The sequence below is a fragment of the Ambystoma mexicanum genome, chromosome 6q, assembly GCF_040938575.1.
Source record: "Ambystoma mexicanum isolate Mex_15411 chromosome 6q, UKY_AmexF1_1, whole genome shotgun sequence".
In the NCBI taxonomy this organism is placed as follows: domain Eukaryota; kingdom Metazoa; phylum Chordata; class Amphibia; order Caudata; family Ambystomatidae; genus Ambystoma; species Ambystoma mexicanum.
The window spans coordinates 747704485-747732057 of record NC_090937.1 but is presented as its reverse complement, the minus strand read 5'-3'; the positions used below and the strand labels follow the sequence as shown (position 1 = coordinate 747732057).

Here is a 27573-nt window from a genome sequence, read left to right as displayed (position 1 = left end):
GGGGGCAGGGTCACTTCCTCTGTGCAGGGAGGCGATGCAGCTTGAGTTCTGGGCCATCCAGCAGGAAGTTTCAATCTCGGCAGTTCATCTGGCCGGAGACGAAAACGTGACGGCGGACTCTCTGAGCAGGCAGAGCGCGATCTCTCACGAGTGGGAGTTGGCTCAGGAGATTCTCCTGGAGATCTTCGCCCTTTGGGGGACCCCTCAAGTGGATCTCTTCGCCTCCAGTGTCAACCGGAGGTGCGAAAGGTTTTGCTCGCGGGAATTTCCTCCAAAAGGAGCCTTAGGAGATGCGTTTGTGGTGGAGTGGTCATTCCCGCTGCTGTACGCGTTTCCTCCAGTCCCCGTCATCCCGCAAGTGCTGCGGAGGTTACGGAAGTTCGGTTCCCGGATGATCCTCATTGCTCCGGCGTGGGCTCGGAGGACGTGGTACCCGGACCTTCTCGACTTGTCCATCTGCCCTCCACGTCGTCTTCCCTACCGAGAAGATCTGCTCTCACGGTAGGGGGGTCAGGTTCTCCATCCAGAAGTCAGATCCCTCAACCTTCACGCTTGGCGTCTGAAAGGTTGAGGTATAAGGATTGGGACCTCCCTGAAGACGTGATGGAGGTGTTGCTTCCGGCCCGAAGGCCGACAACAAAGTCTCTGTACCGTTGCTGTTGGCGTTCTGTGACTGGTGCAGAGTTCAGAATGTGGATCCTTTTGCATGTGACATCCCCATGGTTCTGTCCTTTTGACTTTCTTTGGCCCACAGGGGCTTGCAAGTGGGTACCGTTAAAGGTTACCTGGCGGCGCTGTCCATCTTTAAGCGCTCGTCTGAAGAGTGTTCTTACTTTAAAATCCCTTTAATTTCACAGTTTCTGAAACGGCTCACTAATGTGTTCCCTCCGTCACCTTTCCTGGTGCCCGGTTGGGATTTAAACCTTGTTCTTAAGTTTCTTATGGGTGCTCCGTTTGAGCCTTTACATTCTTGCCCTTTGAGGCTATTAACTCTGAAAACTGTGTTTTTAGTTGCGGTTACTCCCGCTCGCAGAGTGAGTGAGTTACAGGCCCTTTCAGTTAAGCCACCCTTCACTGTATTTCACAAGGACAGGGTTGTCCTTAGAGTTCGTCCTTCATTTCTTCCGAAGGTAGTGACGAATTTCATTTGGCCCAGAAGGTTGTTCTTCCGGCCTTCTATCCTCCTCCGCATCCTGGTAAGGAAGAGGAGAGGCTCCATAGGCTTGATCCTAGGAGAGCTTTAAGCTTTTATGTTTCACGCATGTCCCGGGTCAGAGTGGACGATCAACTCTTTATTGGTTACGCTGGAAAGCGTTTGGGGCAAGCTGTGACAAAACAGACTTTGTCTCGCTGGATTATTTTGGCCATCTCGGAGTGTTACCGCTTGGCGGGTAAGGACCCACCAGCTGGCTTGCGGGCCCATTCTACCAGGGGTATGGCTGCATCTACTGCCCTACAGAGGGGTGTTCCTATTCGCAACATCTGTGATGCAGCCACCTGGGCTTCTGTACATACATTTGTACGTCACTATTCCCTCGATTCCATCCGAGGACAGGATCTGGCCTTTGGCAAGGCGGTACTTTGCTCTGCTATTTGATTGGCTATTCTAAATTTTGATTCTAAATTCTTTCCCTCCTCCTTGCTCTGGTACTGCTTTGGGAGTCTGTCATAGATATGGAATATGTCGGAGGACCCAATCCCCTCGAAGAACAAATTACTTTCTTACCTGGTAACGTTCTTTCGATGGGATGGTCCGACGACTTATTCCATATCGATCCCGCCGTGCCTTCCCCGCTGCAGAATTTCTTTTGCGATTGCAGCTTACGTTCCGCAAGGCTTTGTGTCTGACTGGCAGTTGACTAATGTCACACGTTCTGGGGGAAAAAACTACAACTGAGGCTACGGGCGTCGTGCGTCCTACTTATCACATCGGATGACGTCGGAGGAGGTCCTCGACGACGGCGCATCGACGTCATCGACGCAGGACGCAGACGCCGAAAAAAGTTTCCGAAGCAGCACAGCTGTGGTGATTACATGTCATAGATATGGAATACGTCGTCGGACCATCCCATCGAAAGAACGTTACCAGGTAAGAAAGTAACTTGTTCTTCTGTATACTTCTTGGTGAATTGAGTTCAATCACCAGGGTAATGAAACGTTTAATTTTAATATGACAAAGAGACTACTAATTGGATTAGTCCAGAAAGAGCCTTAACCAACGCTACTGGGGGGATTTCACGGACAAAATTGTTTGACAAAAGCCCACGTCGTGATCTGCAGGCACGCCGCCGCAAGTAGGAAAGTTAAGGACGGCATCCAGTTGTACCATCTAAGGGTAAACAAATGAATTAATTTCTAACTATTCGCACATAGTTAGGATTTTTTGCATGTTGAGTAAAAAAGTCAAATTCATACCCGATTATCAAACTTGTAGTGCAATTATAACGTGATGGAATCCTGAAGAGATACATTTTGCATCGCGCATCCAATATGTGGACAGTATTCAATCTAGTAAAGTCCATAAATAAGATATTGATTATTATAACTACAATATCTCAATAACTCCATGACGTATTCAGTAAATAGGTCAAAACTGGCTGATCCCATATATGAGATAGGAGACCTATAGGAAAATGAAACAAATTCCCACCTACGATTAACAAAAAATGGCAAAATATGCACATTTTCTATGAGTGAATGATGAAATCCTATGGTAGCCAATCATTCGAAAAAATGGAAAATGTCATCAGGCATACGCCATGGTGTGAAGTTGCCTCAATAATTGACTATAAGTTAGTCAAACACAGAGATTATATCATAAAAACTTGCGTTGCTGCACAAGCGGGCTGCAGGCTGGAGCGGCGTTTCTCAGTGCTGCTTGCTGTCCAAGAAACTTGCTTGGTTTGGTAGCCGTACAGGATATTTTCTGTGTTGACGTGGCGAATAATGATTGGATCTGGCGGCACACCCACCCCTCGATTTCCTGGGCTACGGCTGATGTACCTAGATATCATAGGACAGAGGGGGGCAAACCCTCTCAAGTTAGTTACTGGTTACTAAGGAAACCAAGGCTAACACGAAGTACTGCATCGCTTGCTAGTTTGCAAAATGGAGAGACAATTAACGCATCTTGGTGTATATGCCGCATCGTAGAGCACTGAAGCAAAAAGGAGGGTTCACTTAATGGTCACATAATGCGTAGCTCAAGGGAATTGGTAATTAGCACGCAAAAATGTTCCAGATTAATAAATGGAACAGTTATGCAGACTCATTTACTGATTGTAAAATTGCGTTGCCAGCAGTAACCTAGGAAACCAAGGCTAGCGCCGCGTCGCTTGCTTGTTTGTAAAATGGAAAGACAATTAACACGTCTCGGTGTATATGCTGCATCGTAGAGCACTGAAGCAAAAAAAAGGGAGTGAATCTTCACTTAATGTTCACATAATGCATAGCTCAAGAGAATGACTAATTAGCACGCAAAAATGTTCCAGATTAATAAATGGAACAGTTATGCAGGCCCATTTACTGATTGTAAAATTGCTTTGCCAGCAGTAAGGAAACTCACCAAGTCGCAAAATGTGTGGCCAGGAGTGAGAACAACTCCAAATTAATGAAAACTGTAAAGTGTGACGTTTGGATCACTTGTTTATTATATTATAGACCCCCGCCATAGCTGTACCACTTTATTGGGGCAATCCTTTTTCTTTAGGTATTGGTTGAACAGCCAGGGAGAGAGGTTAGACCTCTGGGGAACACCACAGGTAGAGATAGTGGAGAGGAAGGACCCAAGTTGAACCTGGGAGGGTCGATCAGAGAGGAAAGAAGTCGGCCACGCCAGGGCCTGTCCGGTGATCCCCAGGTTATCATGGAGACGGTTTAGCAGGATGGCAAGGTTGACTGTGTCAAAGGCAGAAGAGAGATCAAGTAAGATGAGGATACAGGGGGTGTTGGTATCAAGGTTTGAGAGCAGGTCTTCACGGATGTGAAAAATATTTAAATTCTTCTGTCTGTTAACCCCAGGGCTTGTTTGCATTCCTGGTATGTCATTGTTTGTCCCTGGTACATATCTCTAATCTTGCAGCAGCCTGCTTTCCTTCAGTTTGTGTATCCTTTCTGTTCCATACCTGGGTGTAAGTTCATGTTTCCAAACATTGGGCAAAATGGGGAGGGAAATGTCGTTGGAGGGCCCCCCTTTTGACCGCTTCATCCCAAGCCTCGATCCCAACTCTCCCTACTTCACTTTATTTAGTATTGGGGTGTCTGTATCGCTTGTTTAGTCATAGAAGGTTCGAGAGGGGGGAGCCCGCTACCGCCATGTCTTGCTTGGTCCAGATATGTTGGGGGGGAATGGGCTACCCATTTCCCTTATCACCCTCAGTTGTGTTGCCTCGTAATACCTGCGAAAGTGGGGGAGTGCAAATCCACGTTGACATTTCTGTGCTGTTTATGTCGACATTGATATCCTAGGTGGTTTTTGTTTCCATATAAAGATGCTTACTATTTTGTTGAGAGATCTAAAAAATGTTTTGGGATCCTACCTGGCAGCGCTTGAAAAGAGTAGAGTAGTTTCGGTAGTACTGTAATTTTTGTGGCGACCAGTCTGCCCCACCATGAAATCTTTAGGGGATTCCACTTTGCTAGATCTGATTTGAGATTTTCCAGGAGTTTAGAGTAGTTTGCTTTATACATCTGCCCTATTGAGGACGTTAATACCTTCTATTGCGTTATTTAGTTGTGTGGTTCGGGCCAATCCTTCTACTATTTCGGGGTTTTCTGTTAAGTTTAGAATTTCTGACTTCAGTTTGTTTATTTTCAGGCCTGAGTTAGAGATCCAATTCATTTATCAGTGCTGCAAGAGATTGTGTTGGGGACGTCAGAGCTATTAACATGTTGTCCACTAAAAGGCCATTATTTTATGTTCATCCCCTGCCATTACTATCCCCTTCACCTGCTGGGCCTCCCGAATCCCAACCAGTAACGGCTCCAAAAATATGGCATATAGTAAGGGTGAAAGCGGGCACCCTTGTTTGGTGCCTCTACTCAAGGACGCTTGTTCTGATAGTTTTCCATTCAGCGCTACTCGCAATGTTTGTGTGTTGTAGTTGGCCTTAATCATTTGTAAGTAGTTTGCCCCAAATCCCATGCGCTCCATTGTGTGGAAAAGTTGTCCACTCTACCCTGTCGAAAGCTTTCTCTGCGTTCAGGAACACAAGGATAGCTGGGGTGTGGGTCAGTTCTGCTTTCTCAATTAAATGAATTGCTTTGTGTGTGTTGTCTGATGTTTTCCTCGTGGGTATAAATCCCGATTGGTCTGGGCCTATAAGGGACGGGAGTGGTCGTGTAAGCCTTTCCGGCAAACCTTTTGTATATAGTTTTGCATCCAGGTTTATTAAGGCAATCGGTCTGTATGACCCCGGGAGTGTTGGATCCTTTCCCTGTTTAGGGAATACCACCAGTTTAGCTTCATTCATTGATCTAGTTAAATCGCCTCTAGTTTTGAAGCAGTTGAACAGTTTAATTAGTTTTGGTGCTAGGACGTCCTGGTATTTCCTGTAGAAGCTGTCCGGGTATCCATCTGGACCCGGTGCTTTTTTCCTTGCTAGCTTTTTAATTGCACTTAAAACTTCCTCAACCTGTATTTCCTTATCTAGTATCCTCTTATCTGTCTGAGACTTGGGCACGATTACGTTTGTCTAGATTTTCCTTCTGTAAACCCTCCCGTGGTTCATCAGACTTGTATAGGGTCTGATAATAGTCCCTCATAATTTCACCCATATCCTCATTCGATGTTTTGATACAACCTTGTTTATCTCGTAATTTCATAATCAATGTCTTTCACCCCTTTTCCCGTAATTGTATTGCCAGTAATTTACCCGCCTTATTTGCTCTGAGTTAGTATTTATGTTTTAGTTGTAGGAGGGCTACCTCCTCTTTCTTGCTTTGTAGTGTCCCCAATTGGCCTTGCATGTGTTTGAGGGCTAGTTTTGCTTTCCTACTGGGGTTGTTTGCTACTTATGTAGTCCTTTCAGTTTCCCCCTTCTTCCCATCTATTTCTTTGTTTATCCCTGCATGCTTTTATGGCTATTGGGTCACCCACAGAACAGCTTTAGAGGCGTCCCACACAATGCATTGCAGTGTTTCTCCCATGTTGTTATTGGCGACGTATTGATCAATCTTGTCTTTTATAGCTTCTGCTACGAGTTGATCCTGTAATATATCATTGGGGAATTTCCAGGTCCATATCCCTCACCGTGTCATACCTATATTAAATGTTGCCGTTATTGGGCCATGGCCCGAGAGAGAGAGAGACTGATCCTACCTCAATGTTTCCCACCTTTCCCACTAGGCCTGTGGAGGCCCAGATATAGTCTATTCTGGACTGGGAATTGTGTACCTGTGAGAAGTGGATGAAACCCTGTGCTTCCCCTCTTATGGCTCTCCATATGTCATGAAGTGCTAGTGTTTCAAATGTCTTTATCAGCGCTTTTGAGGGAGTGTTGTCCCCTGTTGTGTCTTTGAGCTCCTGTCCAGTCTGGGATCCCAGTCTAGGTTTAGGTCTCCTGCTAATATCTCCCCTCTGGCAAATCTCTCCAGTGTCGTCAGTACCCCTCATGTAGCCATTCTGTCCCGTGTTTGGGGCATATATCGCAGTCAGTGTTAGTTTCTTGCCCCCAATGTCGACATTGAGGACGAGGTAGCGCCCCTCCCTGTCTGTTAGGGAGTTCTGTACTTAACCCATCGTGTAGGACAATCACGACTCCCGTCCTCTATTCGCCCACGTTTGCTTGGTATATTTGTGCTGCCCCTCTGATCTTTACTTGCCTTCTATCTGCTTTCTTAATATGCGTTTCTTGGTACATTAAGATGTCTGCTTTCAATCGCCAGACCAGTCGCTCTTTTTCCTTTTGAACGCGCGGTGTTCATCCCCGTACGTTGAACATTAAGATTTTCACTGGTTTTGAATTTTCACTAGCCATATCCCAGTTTTTCTGTCCCCTGAACCCTGAGTCCCCACCACCGGTTCTTCCTCCCCTTGTCCCCTCCCCTAGCCCTCATCCCCACTACAGTTACCCCGTTACCTGATTAACTGGGCCCCTCCCATCTCCCACTGCCCCCCATCCCCTGAGGAGGGACCAAGTTCCTAAGAGCGAACGGACAATGTGTCCCTCGCTCCTGGCCCTCAATCATCCTCAGAACTAACTTGTGGGGGATCCCAAACCCCACTCGAGATTCCAAAATCGCCCTCAGTCTTCCTCCCTCTGGGCCTCGAAATGTCTGATCACGAATGGATCACACGCCCTTGTCTGGGCGACGTTACCTCTGTCTTCTTGCTTGTTCTGGTTTCTGAACTTCTTTGACTTTCATTTATTCCTTCCTCCTCGACCCCTTTTCCCCACTGTTTTTCCTGGGCCTTGTGGTCACCCATGTGCCTGTTCTCGATAATCGATAGTCTTCCTGATGAAGATTCAGGATCTGTTTCCTCTTCTCGCACATCGTGATCCTATGTTGCCGTCCCTCCCATGTGAACAGGAGACCGAATGGGAAAGTCCATTTGTACCTTACTTGGTTGTTTGTTAAATGCTGGACTACTGGTCCCATTCTCCTTCTCTTCTGGAGTGTTGTTTGTGCAAGATCCTGAAATAGTTAATAGTTGTTCTTCTTTTCCGTTCACTCTGTTGTCCCATTGTTCTCGCCTTTCGCAGGATATGCTCTTTTTGGCTATACGACGTTACTGCTACTAGTACATCCCTTGGTCGCGAACTGGGCTTGATTGCTCTCCTTGGGCCCACTCAGTGCTGTCTGTCAACCTGAACTGGGGATTCAGGGTCCCCGGCCAGTACTTCTGCAAATAATTGTTGGACTGTGCTGGTCAGATCTTTGTCGTCTACTGATTCCGGAAGATTTTTAATTCTAATATTGGATCTTCGTGAGTTTCCAAGTCTTCACATTGTATTTCCAAGTTGCTGGATAGGCGAGATAGGTGTTCTAGCACCTCGTCTGATTTTTGGGTGTCGTCTTCCATATGTTGGACCACTTTTGCCAAAGTGTCAGTTCTTTCCTCCAGCTTTGCTAGATCTATTTTCACTTCCTGCAAAGATGGTTTCATGTCTTCTTTCAGTCTTTGAAATTGTTGTTCGAAGGAGAGTAGGAATTGGCTCTGAAATTCCTTGAAGCAGTTTTGCACGTCTCCTTGTTCATTGTTTTCGTCCCCTCAGCCAGCTGTTCCTGGGAGGGTGGGTCTCGACTGGACACCCCCCCCCCCCGTCTCGTTGTCGTTGCGTCGTCCATGCTCTATGCTCCACAGCTGTTAAATGTTTGTGGGTTACTTCCCTAAGGGGCTTTGTTGTGCTGGGGTTGTGGTTTTCAGTCTGGATTTGGACATAAATGCTGTTTCCGTAATATTGCTTTTGTGCCTCTTTCTGTGGCTCACTATCACTTGATCTACCGATTCACTAGAGCTGGGTCACTGGCGGTGGCCATCCCTTTATTCTCCCTGTATGAGCCAGCTGTTGCGTGACGGCGGGTTTCCTTCTTCGTTTTCCTCACTCCTGCTCCACATTGGGGGCGGGGGGAACACTCACACCGATTCTGCTTTCACTGCCCGCCTCCCAGTGAGTCTATTGTGGTGCTGTTTCCGCCTTACTTGTCTGCTGTGCATTACCTATCAGGGCTCCTTAATGTTCTTGGCCATCCCCTGAGTGGTCTGGTGATTGCTTCTGTAAGGGTCGGGGTGAGGGGGGGTACCGTATCCTTTGAGGTAAGTAAATATCATCACTATACTTTGACTGCCGAGTGTGGGTGTCCCTTTTACCTGAAAGAAGATGCTGTTGGTATTCCTTGGTGTCCTCTTAGTGATCGGCCCCTCGCTTTATTTCTTTGTTACTGCTAGCATGCGGAGAGCCTGCCGATGCACACGTTTATGCTGTTTTCTGCCTACGAGGTGTCCCTTCTGCCGGGTTTCTGTTTGCTGCACTCCGCTTTTGGCATTGCTTTCCCCCACGGGTTGCTCAGATTTGTCCACCTTCTTTTTCCTCCTTAGCATTGTACTGCTGTCATGGTGGGCATTTCACCCGCTGAACCGCGGTCGCTGCTATGTCAGGGTCGTTCCGGGGCTCCTCCTTGAGCGGCCCAACACTCCCCGAGCTACTCACCCACGGGGCTGTCCTGGCCTTCAGGTACTTGGGTTGGTCACTGGAGTCGGCGATCCCAGGTTGGATCACTCGCCACCAATTTGTGTACCTTCCTTCCTTTGTTCTTCTGTTCCCGTGGGGGAATGGGCGAGCGCCTCCTGTCTCCTCCTTGGTCTTAACTCTTCTCGCTGCCTTCTCTGTTAGCGGCCCGCCTGTGGGTTGCTATTACGCTGGGCGCACACTGTGATCAGGGTCCTCCACCGATAAGTTGTAATCCCAGGAAGCATTCGCCGATTTTTCATTTGGAATCTCTTATTTTCACTGTAGCTGGTGTGGCCCGGTGGGGAGAGACACCTACACACGTCCTCCCCTGCCGGCCGCCATCTTGGTAATCGTTGGGAGTATTTTACTCCCCATTTTTATTTTTTGGGAGTATTTGCCTATTTTTAGGGAGTACAAGTGGCTGTACAGAGTTTTGTACAATAAGTATTTTCTTGGGTCTAATTTAATTTCATGAATGTGTGGGTGAGAAAGACCAACCTTTTTACAAGTTATTTGTTCAATGTTTTGTAAGACAGGTGATATACTGGTGTTTCTTCTGTTTTTTTTTTTTCTCTTTTTCTCTTCTTTTGTTTCTTACTTTGACCTTGTATCATCCTCCCCATCCTCCCCTTCTTCTGATGTATCTGAACCATTTTTTCTTTCTTTCGCTGTGTGTTTTCTCGGACTGTAAAAAATTCCCTGCTTTGTAAGTATTATCAATATTATTGTTGGTTTGTACCAACATGGGTGTACAGACATTTTCCATTCTGTTGGATGATGTATGCGGTTCCAATAGGTTTCAAAACTAAAAATTCTGGTCAAAGCAGTTTGATGCATTACATCCTCATGTAATTGTTTTCACTATAATAATACGCCTGACAGTGCATTTTCGTTTTAAAAATGTAGCTTTCCGTACACTTCTGGATGATCCTGGCAAACGTCTCATCAACATGAGTAAATTGCAAGCAAGTAAAAAACATAAAATTCAGAAACTTAAAGAATCGCACAGTATTGTACTGTTAAACTATTGTAATGCAGAGTGGTGGCGTGGCTACACAGCCATGGATTGAGACGTGAATTCTAGGAGCTCCTGCCGATCCGCGCATAATTCTGATGGAAATAAGTGCTTACAGCTGGCTGTGAGGAGCGTCTCTTGAGCCACTACAATGTGAAGCGACTTATGCAGCGTAGAAGTTGACGGGATTCGACAGACAACGGGCACAAGATGGTGCCCATTTAAGAACAAAGGAAGCAGCGCATCATTGTAGCACAGCAGGACCAGAGAGGAGAGCCGCCTTTTGCTGCATACAGTGCTGAGAGGTTGTGGAAGCAGCAAGAATGCTAAAAATGTTGCGAATGGAAGCGGATTGCTGGGAGAAAGCAGCTGAGAAGGCAAGAGTGGAGAACTAGGAGATGCATAGTAGCGCGGAGCAAATGTACGAACGTACAGAGAGCCCCCGAAGCTGGTAGCACAGCAGGGACAGCATTGTGCGGCGGATGAGGGAAGGAGACCACTGCACCAACATGGCGGACACCAAGGAAACCAATCATCGTTGAGACACGGGCTCCGTAGTTCGTTCTAGTACTTGGAAAAGACATTCAACACATGAATCCCGGCAGAAGAGACACGCAACTGCTGAGGGGCACGAATTCGGAAGGGGGAGCCCGTTACGTGACGGAAGGATAAAGCAGTAATAAAGCAGGAGCTGTATAAGGAGTGCGCCTCCAGTACCCGTGGTACACACAATTGGAGGAACACCCTCAGGGACTAGCAGCAAGTAAGGAGGAGAGCACTGAGACACTTGAAGGGGCGCGGACGGGTCAGACAGAAGTCTGAAAGCCCTAAGAATACAGTGAGGAGCGTAGCACTGAACTTAATGAAGGACACTGAATGAAAAGCAACACCTGCACGGAGCAGCAGGGCTAGAAGGGAGACAGCCAAGGGCTAAACGGAGCTGAGGATCAGACAAAGAGCCCTCAGTGCGATTAGCCCAGCAGCCACGCACCGGAGCAAACATGATAGCAGGCGCTTGAAACACATTTGGTACACGATCGGATGGGCCGCCGGGGGAAAGGTGCGCCGCATGAAAACTGAGGTGAAGTAGAGGACACAGAAGCAGCTATACAGCATGCACTGCATGGACAACCAGAAGGTGGCAGATGGAGGAAGAGGACCTTTTAAGTCGGTGCAACCAGATACAACAAGGTGACACGGTCTGTAGATGTGAAGCCCCGCTGTGGAAAGCAGAGCAATAGAAACACATGAAGCTCAGCTGCACAGATATAAGCAAGCTGGTAGGCACAGGATTGGGCACACAGCGCTTGTAGCGGGGCCGAGCAGCAGAAAGAGTAGGAGCACAGAAGATACTGTACTCTAGAACCCGACCGGCTCACAGGAGGGTATACTTACGTGGGCCAATTGTAAGCTCTGTGAGAAGCACTGGCAGCATAACATGGGAGACTGGAGAATAGGAGCTGCTCAACCCCAACCCGGGACGCCATAAGTGACACTGTAGCAAAGATTACAAAACACCTGGCACTTTACCCGAAAAAGGTGAGAGGGTCATACACATAAGGCAAAGGACACTGTAGAGGAGCGAATGAAGAGAGCTGGACACGAATAACAAAACACAAGCTGCATAAACAACTGTGAGGGTGTATAAGTCTGGAAAGATGGCTTATGTGGGTGAGGGTCGGCGCTATAAGGAAAGTACAAGATGTGTACCAATAAACGAGTGATGGCTCACACCCCCCACCAGACACTGGGCCGGCAACCGGAAAATATGATGAATACCACAAATGCAAGGAAGAAAAAGGAATCCCAAGGAGAACACAATAGCAATCGCAGCCCAAGCAAATAACAGTAGGGTGAAACAGTCGTCCTTGGATACATTCACCAGGCCCACCCAAACGACGGAAGGAGCCAAGCCATGACAGCATTAAGCAAGTGAAGGAGATACACAAGACAGAATGGATAAGCAGATATTGGTCGCCATAGCGGAACTGAAATTGTCCTCAGAGTCCAAGATAGATACAATGTAGATAGACTTGCATCATTTGAGACTAGACGTTAGAACATTGTCGAAGCGCACAGGGTTGCTGGAAAAAGAAGTGAAAGCCAACGCAAACAGCTGCAAAACCAACTCCCTGGACGTCTCTGTTAAAACAACTACAGAACGTGGAAAATGGGGTGGAAGAAGCAGAAGACAGAGCAAGGAGGAATAATGTATGAATCATCGGACTGCCAGAAGGGGAGGAAGGCCAAAATCCGACCAACTACATAGAGGGCATGCTCCTACAAGAAATAGGGGCTGGGTTGCTCACCCAGGGGTTCACAGTGGAGAGGGCGCACAGAGCCCTAATGAGAAGACCGCAGCCTGGCGCTCCACCACGGGCAATTATAGCCAAAATACTGAACTATAAAGATGGAGAGAAGATCTTGGAGCATTTCCGTAAAGGAGGAACCATAAGTAGAGCGTCTGCATCTATCGCAGCTTACCCAGACTACACTTTCATGGTACAGAAGCAGAGGATGAACTTTGGGCCAGTGAAAAACAGGCTACGTACAGTTAATCTTAAATTCATATTACTGTACCCAGCAAAGATGAAAGTTCTGCATAAGGACCGTGCTTTGTTCTTCGAGACCCCAGAAGATGTGAACTGGATGGATCGGACCAACATGCTGTTGTAGGAGCGAGACCAGACCACAGAAGGAAGTGATAAGTGACAAGGCTATGGGTACATTAAGCATATCACAGGAGAAGGGGGGAGATGACACGGGTTAAGGCGGTAGAGACACAAACTATTTTGTAGCTATGTTTTGAGTCCTATTAAAGTTAGCGTAACGCAGGAGTAACCCGCACGTGCTGCACGAGGAAGGGCGGTGCAAGAATCACTTTCACCCCTCAATAGGTAGGTTAGTTGGGATACTGGTAGCACAGTATCTGCCTACTGCGCTCTGACTACTGGCAACGGGCCGGGAAAAAAGAGAGAAGCGGGTATGCCTGAGATTCAGTTATGGAGCTGGGCAATTGTTGGGAAGGTTGGGGTGGGGGAGGGAGGACAGTTGGGGATGTTGGGTAAGTTATTAGGGGGGTGGCCTACGGACACGCATTCCAAAACAAAGAAAGTGAAACTGGAGCGGGAATAGAGGGGAAGAAAACCGGTTATGGCATGTGATCTCAAGATAGCAACCTGGAATCTGAGGGGGCTAAACAGTTATAGTAAGCGAAACAGGGTGATGACATATTTGAGACGGCAAAAAATAGATATTGCTCTGCTGCAGGAGACCCACCTGACCAAAGAGAAACAAGATCTGATTATCAAGAAATTGAACTATTGTAATGATCAAATGGGGATGATTTTGATCATTTATTGAAAAGTGGACCATTTTAGAAGCTGGTATTCAGTGCTTTGTATTTTTTTGAAAGCAAGATTGTTATGATGATCTGAATAACAACGCATGCTACTTGAAAGCAATGCTATACATTTTTGCAGTTCATGGCCATTCTGACATTCTCCTGTGCTGCCCAATGCTGGTATTTCTCTAAAGAGATCAGCAAACAGAACTTAGAGACTCATTTCACTAGCCTTTCATCACTGGGATGAAAACAGTTTAGCGGCTTGTTGGGTGAAACAAGTGATGAGCATCTTTAAAATAAGCTACAAAAAGCAGGCTTAATGGCCATGAAGACTGGCCTGCAGTGTGATACCTGATGAGGAAGAGTGTCTGGCCAACTGTTGACAATACTTTGCATATAGTGAGCGCCTGGAAAATGATGTTAAAACCTGGACAAATGATTGAAGTTGGTGAGAAATTGTCAGTCCATGGGTATTTATGTAAATACCTGGCAAATGGTACGGGTATCTGGCTAAATAATGGAAATGCTTAGTGAATTGTTTAAATAGTTGGGTATTTCATGGCAAATCCTGCATGTGACAAGAGTGCATACGTCAATAAACGTGCCATGTGATAAAATAGCAATACTAACATTTAAACTCTACTCAGACACGCAGTGTAAGTGGAACCAGGGCAAATTAATGGGGTTTTAGTTGGAACACGGAATTTACTATATTTCGCATATCCAATCTCCCCTACAGGAACACACAACTAGTCCCAGGTAGGAAAACCAAATTGGCAGGTACATATGTGCGACGATTCAGACTATGGGAAAGTTGCGAGATGCAACTTCTGTACGTGACCCCTCCCCCCCAATAAGAGAAAACACTATTCCAGTGGCCAGAACCAGTTGGCTGTGGAAATAGAAGGAATTGTGGTTTTGGCAGGGATTGTGCTGCTTATTGGTAGAATCACAGAGGCCACTGGAGCAGTTCTATGGCATTACTTGTTTCTGGTGCTTGGATAAAAAACCTGCAGTTCAGTAGGAAACTTAAAACTCTTCTTTAAAAATAATCTTGGCATTGAATTTGTAACAGTGTGACTCTATTCTGGGTCAGCTTCCACACCATCATGCTTTGCACTTTTCGCTATCCCTCTTGTATTTTGCTGTCCTGTTCTTTGCACTTACGGATCTGAATGTTCCAAGGCTTACGAACAATCCTCCTCCTTTACCCTGGGGGACCACAGATGGCACCATACGAATGCATTAATAAAAATGTGTATCTGGCAAACAATGTGAGAACCTGTTCAATACCTTGCATATGTGCATTACATAGGATTTACATACCTGGACCACATGTTGGCAATAAAAGGCATTTGATTATTTGCACATATAATTCATAGAAAACGATTGAGGTGCCTCTTCACGGTGCCTCTAAAAGCACTTTCCTCCATAATATTTTTACATAATTTCAGTCCAGAAACATATTGAACAAAGGTGGAAGGGTTTGAGAGTTTTATAAATGGAACACATTAGGCATGGGCAGCAGGCAATTGGAGGAGTGCTGGGTGTATGGGAGTTGCTATCCTCCCCATCCCAGTAAAGGATAAAGGAAGGGACCACATTTAACAAAGAATTTAGATGGTGTTATTGAGAGACATTTTTCAGAGGATGCTTTCTCACAGTACCTGGAGATATGATGACAGCACCTACCAAATAGTGGTAGAAGCTGGGCAAATGATGCAATACATGGGGATGGTGTGCACATATGGGCATACCATGGTAATACCTGGAAACACAAAAATGTTCTCACTATGTGGGACAAGGCCAGTCTGCTTCCTTGTCAAGAGGGGAAGATCGGTTACTACTAAGTAGCCCAGAGCCAGTTCTGGCTTTGAGCAATAAGGCAAATGAAGGGAACACAATTGTTACCCTGCTGCCAGTTTATATATTTGTAGTACATATTTGGCTCTCACCATGGTTCTATCCTAAGATGCTTACCAGTCACCTTCTATAATTTTTAGAGCATGTGAAGCAGATGAGCATCAGTGTGCTGATTCCCCTACCAATGCCCCATGTCTGTGACAGAGTCACAGATACCAGGGCACCCGTGAGCAGAAGCACCCGCCAGGACACAGTTTCCCACTACAACAGCAGGAAGAGCCTGGGGAAAAAAAGAGTAGTTTCAAAGGAGCTACGCAAGTATGTACCAATTAGTGGATTGCTCTTAGGCAGGTTCTCTTCCAGGGACTTGTGTTCAAACCCAGACGACCAGGGACATGAGGGGCCAGACCACCTCCTGAGACTGTCCTTAACGGGTAGAAATGCCATGGGAAACCTGACACAGACTGGGGCAATGAGCTGCCAGAATTGCCATGGTTGCCGCTCAGTGGCTTTGTGAGGTGAAAGTGGGAGAGGCTTAGCCCCCATTTATTGCCTTTTACACCTTTGCCCATACACCACCTTGGAGGGGGTGGCACATCAGGATTGGCTAGGGCAAGCTGGCCAATCCGGGCAGAGGGAGGGAAACTTGAGCAGGGGACATTAATCTGGTGTGGGTTTTGCAGGTGAAGTCAGTGGAGGTGGAGGTAGACCAAGAGACCAGCAGAAGGAAGGAAGGAACAGCAATGTGGAGGAAAGGTGAGGTATTGGTTTAATGAGTGCAAGGGTAATGCAGAGTGAGAGTGTGTTTGTGTCGCGAGTGACTAGAAAGACTAGTGTAAAGTGTATCTGGAGCACATGAAAGCAGGGTAAAAGGAGATTGTTTGCGAAGAAGCAGTGTTTGGAGGGTGAACAGTGGTTGGAGGAGGGCGGAGCAGTAGAGTGGAGGAGGGCAGAGCAGTAGAGTGGAGGAGAGGTGGACACAGTGGAGGAGAGGCGGCGAGGCGGATGCAGTAGTAGCAGCAGCAGTAGTAGTAGTAGTGGTGGTGGTGAGTGGAGTAGTAGTGGTGGTGGTAGTGGGTGGAGTAGTAGTAGTAGTGGTGGTGGGTGGAGTAATGGTGGTGGTAGTAGTGGTGGTGGTGGGTGGAGTATTAGTAGTAGTGTGAGGAGAGCAGTAGTGGAAAGAGGAGGCATGCTTTCAGAGTTGTAGTAGGAAACGAGGAAACTAGCAGGCAGAGGAGGAATGGAAGTAGGAGTAGTGTAGGGGGAGGGAAGGTACTAGAGTGGAAGGAGAACAGTTCACATTGAAGGGTGAAGGCAGGAGAAGGCGGAGTGAAACATCAGAGGGACAGAGGATTGGTGGGGAGGAGTTGAGGGAGAGGAGAAAAAGGCAGAGTAGAAGGGCAAGGTGGGAGTGAGCATGACTGGCCTTATGCAGATTCAACAGAGTAAGCGCAATCACTGTGCCCAACTCCCTGTAGGGCACTAAGCTGGGGCTAGATAAGGGACAGCTAGGAAGTCCTTGAGAGTTGGTGAGCCTGCACTAAGGAAAATCACCTAAGCCTAACACCAGAGAGAAGACTATTAACCAGAATGCCTGGGTTAGGGTGGACATCCCAAAGGAAACCAGAGAGAGGGGCACCACACACCCAACCCTTTTTTCAGCAAAGACGCCATTTTGAAATACCGGTCTACCATTTTTCTAAAACTAAAAACATCAGATAATTTATCATTTTAAACTGCCAGAACAAGAATACAACCCCTTGGCACTTTCCCAGAGTCTCTGCAAATTATTGCACCATCCGTGACAATATAAAAGTCCAAACTGTTAATATTTCCAGTGCTTGTCTTGTCACTCAATGGATCTATTCCTAATGTGTAGGTGCAACCACAGATTGAGTACATGTATGACAGTGGGAAAAACAACTGTTGTGGCTTTGGAAGAATGTGTCATCTAATACAAAAGCAAGTGCCATCACCAAGTTCCATTCCTGCATTTTATTATAGGGGAAGGTTGCTCAGAAATGTTATTGGCCCAATCAATTGGGTATGTTATTTTTTCTCACATTTACACATGTGAAACTGACGGGTTGGGTATCTTCCATCTTGTGCTAAACTTACCCATTGATCCATCGCCCTACGTTCAAGTGACCTGGTGGCAGTAATTTAGGTCACCCGCCCCTCAAGCTGACATCACTAGTCAAAACGATAGGCTCTACCTATTCTCTTAACGTTCGTGTACAGCGTCGCTAAACATACCCTGTCATCACCAACGTCATAACGTTACCCAACGCAAAACCAGGAAGATCAGTGCACACATCCACACACAGTGCGATAGTTCTTTCTTTTCACAAAAAGGAGAAAATAACATATATTTTCAAGAAAATGGCAATAGTCCTGAATGTAACAAGTAGTTATATTTTTAACAAGAGGCGTCAAAATAGAAAATGACATCCACAACAACATTGAGAACTTTTGCCAATAGAAGTGATAGCTACTAAACATTGCATATTTTGCATTTTTCTATAGCTGTGAACATCCAGCAAATATTGCAGATTACCTTTATCGATAGATTAATCCCTGTATTTGCATTCTCTAGTCAAATTTCTATGTGATTAAATCTAATGCGCTTATGTTCCATCACCGATGTTTGGTAGACGCACATGGTTTTTCTTTAGTCAGAAGAAAGGAGTCATTTCACTTTGGGAAGCAACACTTTTCAATCATCACGTATTTATATAAAAAATGCAGACATGTGGCCCCTTATTACTGCCATCGGAAAAGGACAAATTGGTGCCGGACGATCGTCCCAGAATATTGATATTATAATGCGTTGTTGATCATTATTGTCCAACTCCGGTTGAAAAATCCATCCACAGGAAGATTGTATCCATGACAAACGCACATGCCTACAACGTATCTGTGTAAATTAGGGAATGCAAAAGTATATTTCAGTACCCATTTCAAAATATAATATACATTTCACATAAATGTGAATTAGCAATTTACGGTAAAATGTACATGTACGATGTCTAGTCTTTGCATCAAATTGGACATTAACCCGGCACATTGTTAATCTTCAAGCATAAAGTGCCAACTTTAGTCACATAAATATTATGTAAAACTATGCTTACAGTATTTGCTTATTTTCCATTGTGTCTATGTAGAGAAGAGCAACCATCTCGAATGACAGATCTCTTTGATCTGTAACTTAATATTCTTATGTTGGGTTTCATTATAGTGAAACTTATCAGTTCTTTGTGGATATTAGACACATTGTATCCTTCAAATTGTTATTACAGGTGATTCAAGGACAAATAACAGAGACCCTTTATTGCGTGTTCTCAGCCTGCCAAATGAATGTTTCGTTTTCTGTAACAAATGCAACAGAAATGAACAATATTATTTTCTACTTTCAATTGCAAGCTGTGCATTGAAACAAATGTAATCTTTGAACTATTCCACATAACAAAATATTTACTTCCCTTTTAACGGTCTCAAGGTGCCCTGTCCCACCCCGCTTTTCGCTACTTCAACACATGCGGCTAGGAGCGGTGCGGAACATGGACACTACACATTACTGTGTGCTAATGGCCACAACCAGTCACGTGCCATGGGCATTTATGCATTGTTTTTTTTTTATAGATGCCAAGAAGGAAAACCATCTTGTAGCAGTGGGTGTGGAGTGCAGATATGTCTGCCCATAGAGTTCAGATCAGGCTAGTTGGTGATTGCATTATTGAAAAAAATAGTTTTTGCAAACACTTGCCAGTCTTTCTTGCATGTAAAGTCAAGCAACCCCATCAAACGAAACCTAACAGTATCACGCCTGTACACATCCAAGCCATCTCTTCACTTTTTCAAAAACAGAATGTGAATACACACCTTGAAAACTTGGTTTTCCATCTCGAACCCAATACGATTTCTGAAAGACTGTCCATCGGTTAAATAATTTCACCCATGGGACTCTGCCATCTATTGCAACATTACTCAATGCACCTACTTCCCAATACCTTATAAGTATGTATTGCTGTTAGCTGACTAGCTATCCACTACCCACATTCAGTGCGGACCAAAAACACACAAACTCATTTCACAAATCATCTGGGACATGGAGAAATGTTTCAGCACGAAATACAGATGCATGGATATTGATGGATGGCAAGCGGTGGGTTAATATATAGAGACGTTACTGGTGGACTGGGAAGGGGGCAGGGGCAAAGGGGCGATTGCCCACCAGGCAGACTGGGCTGTTGTTCCCAGGGCCAGAGGTGCAAAGTGCAAAAAGAAAACAAAAAAGAGAAAATCCTTAAAATGCAACCCTGCCTAGAACGAGCTAAGTTTTGAAAGGCTTGCTGGCTTCTCTGTAGATCTAGTCAAGCAATCATCTTGATTTAATCAATGTTGCAAGTGCGCCTGGGTGGCATCCATATGTGGGCCTCCACAGTGAGATGTGAATTGAGCATAGGCCACAGGTGTATGTTCATACTGCACATCGATGCATTTAAATGACATTCTGTCACCAAGAATGTCCATGTTGGCTAGCACTGTGGCCCATAAATATTAGCTCTATTACAATCCGCAGTCACTTACCATGAATCCTACTTGACAATGAGTGTTGACTCCATATCTTATAAGATTTCTATTCCTTGCTTTAATTCTGTATGATTGCTTTACTCTGTTCTGGAGATTGAGCATTTGTGAATTCATAAGAGTTTAATAGGACCATGAATATTACAAGTGTGGTAGTTTGTGGTACTCACTTTTGGGCACAGTTGAATAACACACAGAGAAGAATATAGCAGTCAGGTATTACTTATTAGTAGAATCATACTATTACCGGTCCCATGTTATGCACATAATTGTCCAAATTGTTCCTTTTAAGCATGTCCTGTGAAAGGCCCTTTGTGTTTTGAATGAAAGCATCTCTGCTACCTTGTAAAGACAAATAAATATTATAGGTCAATCTTACTCCCTCTCCATCATATCCCAGGATGACACCATTCGCAGTTACCTCTGATTACATGAATTGAAATATGCAGCAAACAAGAATGTGGAACATGTCAGCACAATAAATGTCATGTCCACTCTGCATCTGTTGCTGTGTTGTCCATGGGCAGACCCCATAGCTACAATTACCATCAAGTACCAGACCGCAACGTCTTGGTGTGTCTTGTTAAACATGAATGGCAAATAAATGTCTTCTACCATGTACATGTGAACCAGGGCAATGGAAGGGTGAGTTACAAGCAAGTAATCATTGAACACTGCGGGCAAGGGAAGGGCTTGCATGCCAGGTAAGGGAAGGGAGTAAAGAGTAAAGGGATGGTGCAAAAAGGTAACTGAGATGTGATACTTAATTGTAAGTAAGCAAAGGATGACTGGGCATTAAGGATGTTGTTCAATGGAAGAACACCATAGGGTGATGTGTATGGAAAAAAGGGTAAATGATTCAGGGTATAAATCATGAGAGGTAGGTCATTAGGTTGAATGACCGTTGCAAAAGATTGATGCCTGACTTGCAAGCCAATGCAACTCCTTGTGGAACTGGCTCGACGCCTTACTTGTTCGAACAAGATCATGCATACTTCCATTAAGAACATATGTTTCGATTAAGACTCGTCTTGATGGCTTGTCTTAATACAATGCGACTGAGAAGTAATGATCTTCAAACTTTACAATTAAATGCCTCTTTGTTGCATGCTAAAAGCCATACATTGTCAGCATATTTGCTTGGCATTGTGCATGGTCAGAGCATAATCAAGTGTTCAAGTCCAAAAATAAATGGGTGGACTCATTAACATACCAATTGAATGTTGTTGCACCAGAACTTAGCATGTGAAGGGGCCCTCTGAAAAAATTGGTTAAGCTCCTGAAAACTGTGGGGCTACTCAGTTTGCACTCGTGTCCCCTTGACTGCAGCCTATCAACCACACAACTAATAGTTCTTTTCCTGTCAATCCATGTTCTGTTTGCAAGATAAATTGTAACAAATGTACTATTATAGCTGGCATCTGTTTACTGTAAAGATTCAATTTTGTGGTGGACAGTCATAATGTCAACAGTAAAAATGTCGACAGTCAAAATTTCGAAAAATAAATGTCGAAAAAAATAATGTCGACAAACAATAATGTCGACATTTTTTCGATATTTTTTCGAAATTTTGACTGTTTATTGTATGAATAAATAAATATATATAACTTAGATGTGTTGAGTATGAGGGGTGGTGGGGGGTGTGGGGTGGTGACAGGGGGGTGTTGGGTGAGGGGGGTTTGGGGGGGACCCCCCATAGTAAACGATACTCTTTTTATTTATTTAATTATTGAATAAATAAATATATATATAATTAGTATGTGTTGAGTATGAGGGGTGGGAGGGTGGTGGTGGGGGGTGTGGGAGGGGTTGCAGGGGGGTGTTGGGTGAGGTGTTGATAGTTCTAAGTGACATTTTTTGTCGACATTTTTTTTTCTAAAAAATGACTTTTTACATTATAAGTATAGGATGTCGACATTATTGTTTTCGACATTTTTTTTTCGAAATTATGACTATAAACCCAATTTTGTCAAAGCATTAATTTCTATCGATGTTCTATTTCTCGTAATGAACATTTTATCTTGACCGTTCACACTTTTTTTAATCATAAAAGACTTTCCATGATTTTTCAATAAAGGCACATACTTAAAATAATCAGATTGTCATTTATTGTTGTAATATCAATCAATGATATTAAGGTGAAAAAATAAAGAAAAAGGACAAGTAAAAAAAATAGTTTAATAATTAAACAATCTCACGTTAAAATCTTTGATCTTAAAAAGTACATCCCGAGAATTTCGTTTTTGGGATTGTCAACTTTACAACATCATTTAAACTTTGAACACCGATCTAGTAAATCGTTGGAATACTTTTTTGAGTGAAAACATTTATAAAACTTACATTGTTAATCAGTGCTTAATTTGTGTAAAAAAGAAAATACGTGCCAGGGCTGAAAGATTTTATAACGCGCCCCTGACATGTCAGGATGAGCAGCTCCTCGCCCACTGTTGCCACCACCCAAAGCTGCTCCCCATGCTGTCAATATGTATGGGGTTAAAACTGCAACTCCAACCGGCTTATTGTGGTTGACGGATGTACTCGGCCACTACGGCAGATTTGTGATTGACAAATACCAATCTACTTCCACATAAAGTAACATACTCATTGTGTCTTGACATGAGACATATGTTTAAGTGTGTCTTTAAACACAGTCGTCATTTACATTTTGCTCTGATTCTTTTGGTGTCTATTATGTGACTGGCAGTTACAATAATAAAGTTGCCAAAACACCAGATCATAATGAAATTTAGTCTGAGACAATAAGTGCTGGGGCTCTGAAATAAGTGCCAAGGCTCAGCCCTGGCAAACACCCACACACATTAAGCACTATTGTTAATAAGATAAAGTCGAACACTGTGTAGATGTAACATTTTAAAAAGACATTTGAAATTGTACCTGCTTAGCGTCCGAGATGTCGCGGGCAATTGATGTGAGATCATCCTGCAAAACAAAGTGAATACATTGTTGCCGCTTAAAGTATGTTGCGTTATTTTTTTTTGTACCTATTAAACTTTAGGTAGGTAGTGAAGTTTATTAACAGATACATATACCATTCAGAGAGTGAAAGATTCCATGTAATTCTTTTGCAGTCTTAAGTTTTTGTGATGGCCTACCGTCATTGTTGCATGTGTGTGAGTGATTGACACAACAAGGTTGTTGATTGAATGCTTTGAATTTGTCTATTATAAATTCTAAATAATTCATTTTCTTATTTATTTTAAACAAAATATCAACAATTATTAATATCATTCAATAAATTCACGTCTCATACCTCGTCCTCACTGGTTGCAATAGAAGAATTGTACGTTGTTGAGGTTCCTGCATCCCCCTTTATCTAGGTAATCAGTGTTACAATCGTGTTGTAAGAGAAATATAGCAAAAACATTTCATGCAAAAGATAGTCGATATTGTGATACCATCACACGTGCCAGTTAATCAATAGCTAATATTTTAACTCACAATGTTTAAAGTTGAACTTGACCATATGAATGTATTGTGTAGTTGCATCTGAAGGAATAGTATAAAAAAAAGTCCTTGAAAAGGGAGTGAGGTTGATGTTGATTCCGGTATAGTGGTCGAAGTTGAATCTCTGTCCTTTTTTCAATGAATATATTCATAATGGTGTTCAATACAAAACGTACATTAGTATTACAATTTAGACCATTTCATACACTCTTAAAAAAATGTTTACGTGGATGTTGCTTGGTCTCACCGTTTGGATATTTGGCGTGTGTGTTCTTTCCTCTGTGGTAATGGTCTGTACTTCCATGAGTGTGGTCTACGTAAAGGCAGACGTGTGAGGGGTCAGAAATGTGAGACGGACACATAGGTATAGTTTTCTTACAATTTGACATTTTATTAAATAAAAAGGGGTGAGACAAACGCCTATCTTTCCCTAACCTAATAAGGAGATCCCTACCTAACAAACCAAGGCTAAAGAAATATGTTCTGATGTCCAAAAAGTATCCGACCCTCACACTAATATACACAATAACATTATACAGGGATTGCTTAGCTGTTTTAAACTCCACAATATAACACATACATTCAAACTCAAAAGTTCTAAACATTAATCCTTGTGTCCAGGGTTGGATTCCCTTCCCTGGGATCAATTCAGGATTCTCTGGAACAAAGTTCAGGTTCAAGAATGTTCTGTTCAATAAAAATGTTCCACTCAATGTAGGATATCAAGTCTTTTCCATTCTATATATCCTTTCACTTGGCAAAGTGACTATCTCGCTTCCAAAGGCTTGCTCACACTTCAAAACAATTGTTAACGTTTCCACAACTTCCTTTTTGGTAGACCAAAAGTTTGTTTCTCCAAACATAAATACAGAAATCAAATGCAAGTGTTGTTTCTCCAAAGGCCAATCACTTGTTGGCACATCATACTTTTTCTTTATAAGTAAAACTTTAGTCAGGATGGATAATTCAAAAGAAACACTTTAGGATGGTTCAAGAATCATTTTCAGTTGTGCAACAGTTCATAAAAAATAAGATGGATGTATTTGCCACTTCTTTTTCACCACAACCTTTTACCACAACCACAGTACTTTAAATCATCTTCTTCCTGGTATACTCGCCTGCCAGGACTAACTACAATTTGTCGCTTTGCTGGTTCACTCTTCTGCCAGTATAAAACTCCTACTACTACTACTATTTGTACTCTGTGGTAAAGCTTGTTCCAAACTCTCTATACTAGAATTATCAATAGGGAGATTTTAACCAACAACTGCTTCTCTGGTCAGTGGTTTGACTTCTAACACAATTGGCTTACAGCTTCTTCCAAATGGATATTTCTCAAAAGGATCATTATTCTCCTGTTGGTCTGTTTGCCTTAGACAATGCAGGTTACAGTACGTTCCCTCTTGATCCCTTTTACAAGGACATTTCTTTCTGTGAGTATTGTATCCAAATTGCCTTGGTATCACTCTGTCTGCTCTGGCTTTGGCAATGCAGGTTACAATATTCCCCTATTCAGAATCCCTCTTTAGGAGAGTTGCGGCCAGTTTGCCTTAATTAATTTGTTCAGTATTCAAAATAATTATTATTACCTAGCCGTCTCCTTCAGAGCACCCTAGAGTCACCTGCTTCAGGCCAACTCACTGGTATGCCATGGTGTCTCCTTCTGACTCGCCGGTATTTCTGCTTCACTCTTCAGTCCTCCTCTGCGTCTGACAGCCACTCGCACTGACCTTCAATGGAGCTTTCGCAGCTCTGTGCACTCTGGTGGAAATCCAATACCGGAGCCGTTCACGGTGTGTAGAAAGCTTTTCTCTCTCTCTCTCTCATGGGGTGGCTGGCTTCAATACCGCTTCCCGCTGCGCGTGCTTTGCAGAGCCCAGGAGTCCCAACCTCTGCCACGTCTTCTAAACGGCATCCTGCTGCCACCACAACGGCAACTTCAGCTTCTGCTTCTCTCTGCTGCTTATTCCTCGCCCGTACCCGAAAGGCCTTTAAATGTTTAAAGGTCCCGGTCAGTTGTTGATCGTTGCCACAACTAGACAGCTCACAAGAGTTCACTACCTCTGGACCTCTGTTCCTTGTCTCAATACTAAGAGCATTATGGGGCTTGGAGTCCATAATGTTATTGTTTGTCCTTTCATTAATTAATCCAATCTGTTTGGGTAATTTAGAGCATTTACACGTGAGGGATAGTTTGAAAGGAGTTGATGTTTTTCCCTTGGATCCGAGCTCTAAACATAAGGTAGAATCATAACTACTGGAAGTTGTAATATTAACTTCCTGATCCCCCTGTGTACCATTTTCATGTTTGTTGAAAGGGTTTTCATACTTGGCACTTTGGGTAATTCTGGGAGAGGGATCCTTAGTGACAACATGGCATTAGATATTTAGGCAATAGGGAAATCTCATCTTCGGTAGAGGATGAATACAGCGTCTCCTAACAGAGTTACCACTTTCCCCTGGCAGCTGTCTCCTCCCATGCAATCCTCCCACCTGACACCACCTCCAGGGTTAGGATCAGGTAACAGCTGCTTTCCCTGGCCACATGGGAGGAGACTTTAGGTTGGGATTTTGTGATGACTCTGCAGGTTTAATCAGACATGGTAATCAACACAGTTCCCAAAATAACCAATTTTCAGAGGACGCTTTTCGTTTTTTGAAAGGATCCCATTGCACTGAACTATCTGTGTATCCCTAAAGTAGCATAAAGTGAAACATTTTAAAACTACTGTACATGGTATCCCAATGGAAAACTGTGTAATAAAATATTGATACAAATATTCCCGAAAACTCCAAACCTTTCATGTTACCTTTTGCCACGTTACTTCAATAGATTGTGTGATTATTTAGACTTCTGTATGCAGACCAATTGTGTACATTTGAACATACATAAATAGTTAAACGTCCACTAGTCCCCCTATTCGGCGTGTGCTGAAATTTTACTTGGAATTGTATTGGAAAGTATTTAGCAAAGTAGTATGGGGTGATGCTTTTAGTGTACTTTGATGGTTTGTACATATCTTTTGAGAAGTGCATGCTGCAGATGTGGAATCGAATGCTCCTCACAGCCTCCAAGACATCTTTGGCTCTGCTTTCAATCTCGGACACTGGAAATCCAGAGTTCAACAACTATGTTATTAACGTCATATGCTTTGAGAAAACATGCATCACTGTCCCAGGAGTTATGACATGGCCGATATTGGGGAAACCATGAACGATAAATGAAGGCATTGTTTGCCCACAAGATCTGTTAAAAAATATAGATAAAGATTACAATTAATAAAGTATCACAGTGAGTAAATTAACCAACTTTATTTACACTTTGAAGAATGCCCTGTAACCTGGTCTAACGATCACAGCGATCAAATTAGTTAAAAATCATTGGTCTACCACAAGGACGAACGCATTACTGGTACACTGAACAACCTTTGAGCTACCTAAAGAAAACCTGCATTTAAAACCTAGATTACGAAACATTACATTTGCAAACAATACACTGTCATGTGATGTGCTAATTCCAGAGCTAAAAATGCATAGAAAGGTTGATAATGATGAAGTTTTTGAGATAAATTAAAATGAGCATGTATGATGTACATTGAGTAAAAAGCAATAGGAAAGTACATAGCTGAAAACGAAGAAACTTGAAAACCAATAGTAGACTAACGGTTACTTGGAAAAACAGACGAGCTGATTCAGCAACCAAGGTAAAAAGGGGATATATGACGATATCCATTGTAGGTTGCAGCAGTGGGTGTGTTTCTGAATGTTTGACGTGTTTGTTCCCAACAAGCCCAACCCCCTTGCGAGTGCACGGTCACAGGTGCAAACTGCCATTGATACTGGAGGTGGATGGATGTGGATGAGGGGACCTTAATAGGCCCGGAACATGGTTAAAGGACACATACATGTCTTCAAAGCAGAGACTGGAGACACTGGGTCTGGGGTGGCCAATGGTCCCCATGCGAAAGAACCCTTTGAGGTGTAAATGGTATTCAGCACCTTGTTTGTTCCCACCCACAAAGCCCCCTTGCAAGCTCATGGTCACTGGTGCGAACTGCCAGTGATACCGGAGGGGGGAGATGAATATGGATGAGGGGAGCGTAACAGGCCTGGAACATAGT

The 27573-nt window shown here is 43.9% G+C and overlaps 1 protein-coding gene and 1 long non-coding RNA gene across 5 annotated transcripts in view; one reads left to right on the top strand and one right to left on the bottom strand.

Moving 5' to 3' along the window:
• SH3D19 (SH3 domain containing 19) overlaps positions 1–27573 on the top strand; it is a 1396196-nt gene that overhangs the window by 1007108 nt on the left and 361515 nt on the right. The gene's annotated exons all lie outside the window — the stretch shown is intronic.
• Positions 17754–27573, bottom strand: part of LOC138516274 (uncharacterized) — a 158877-nt gene continuing 149057 nt past the window's right edge. Inside the window, exons 2-3 of the long non-coding RNA XR_011282261.1 lie at positions 22883–22927; positions 17754–18314 (exon numbers count right to left, since the gene is read on the bottom strand). This is a non-coding gene — a long non-coding RNA (uncharacterized lncRNA). The remainder of the gene's footprint in view (positions 18315–22882; positions 22928–27573) is intronic.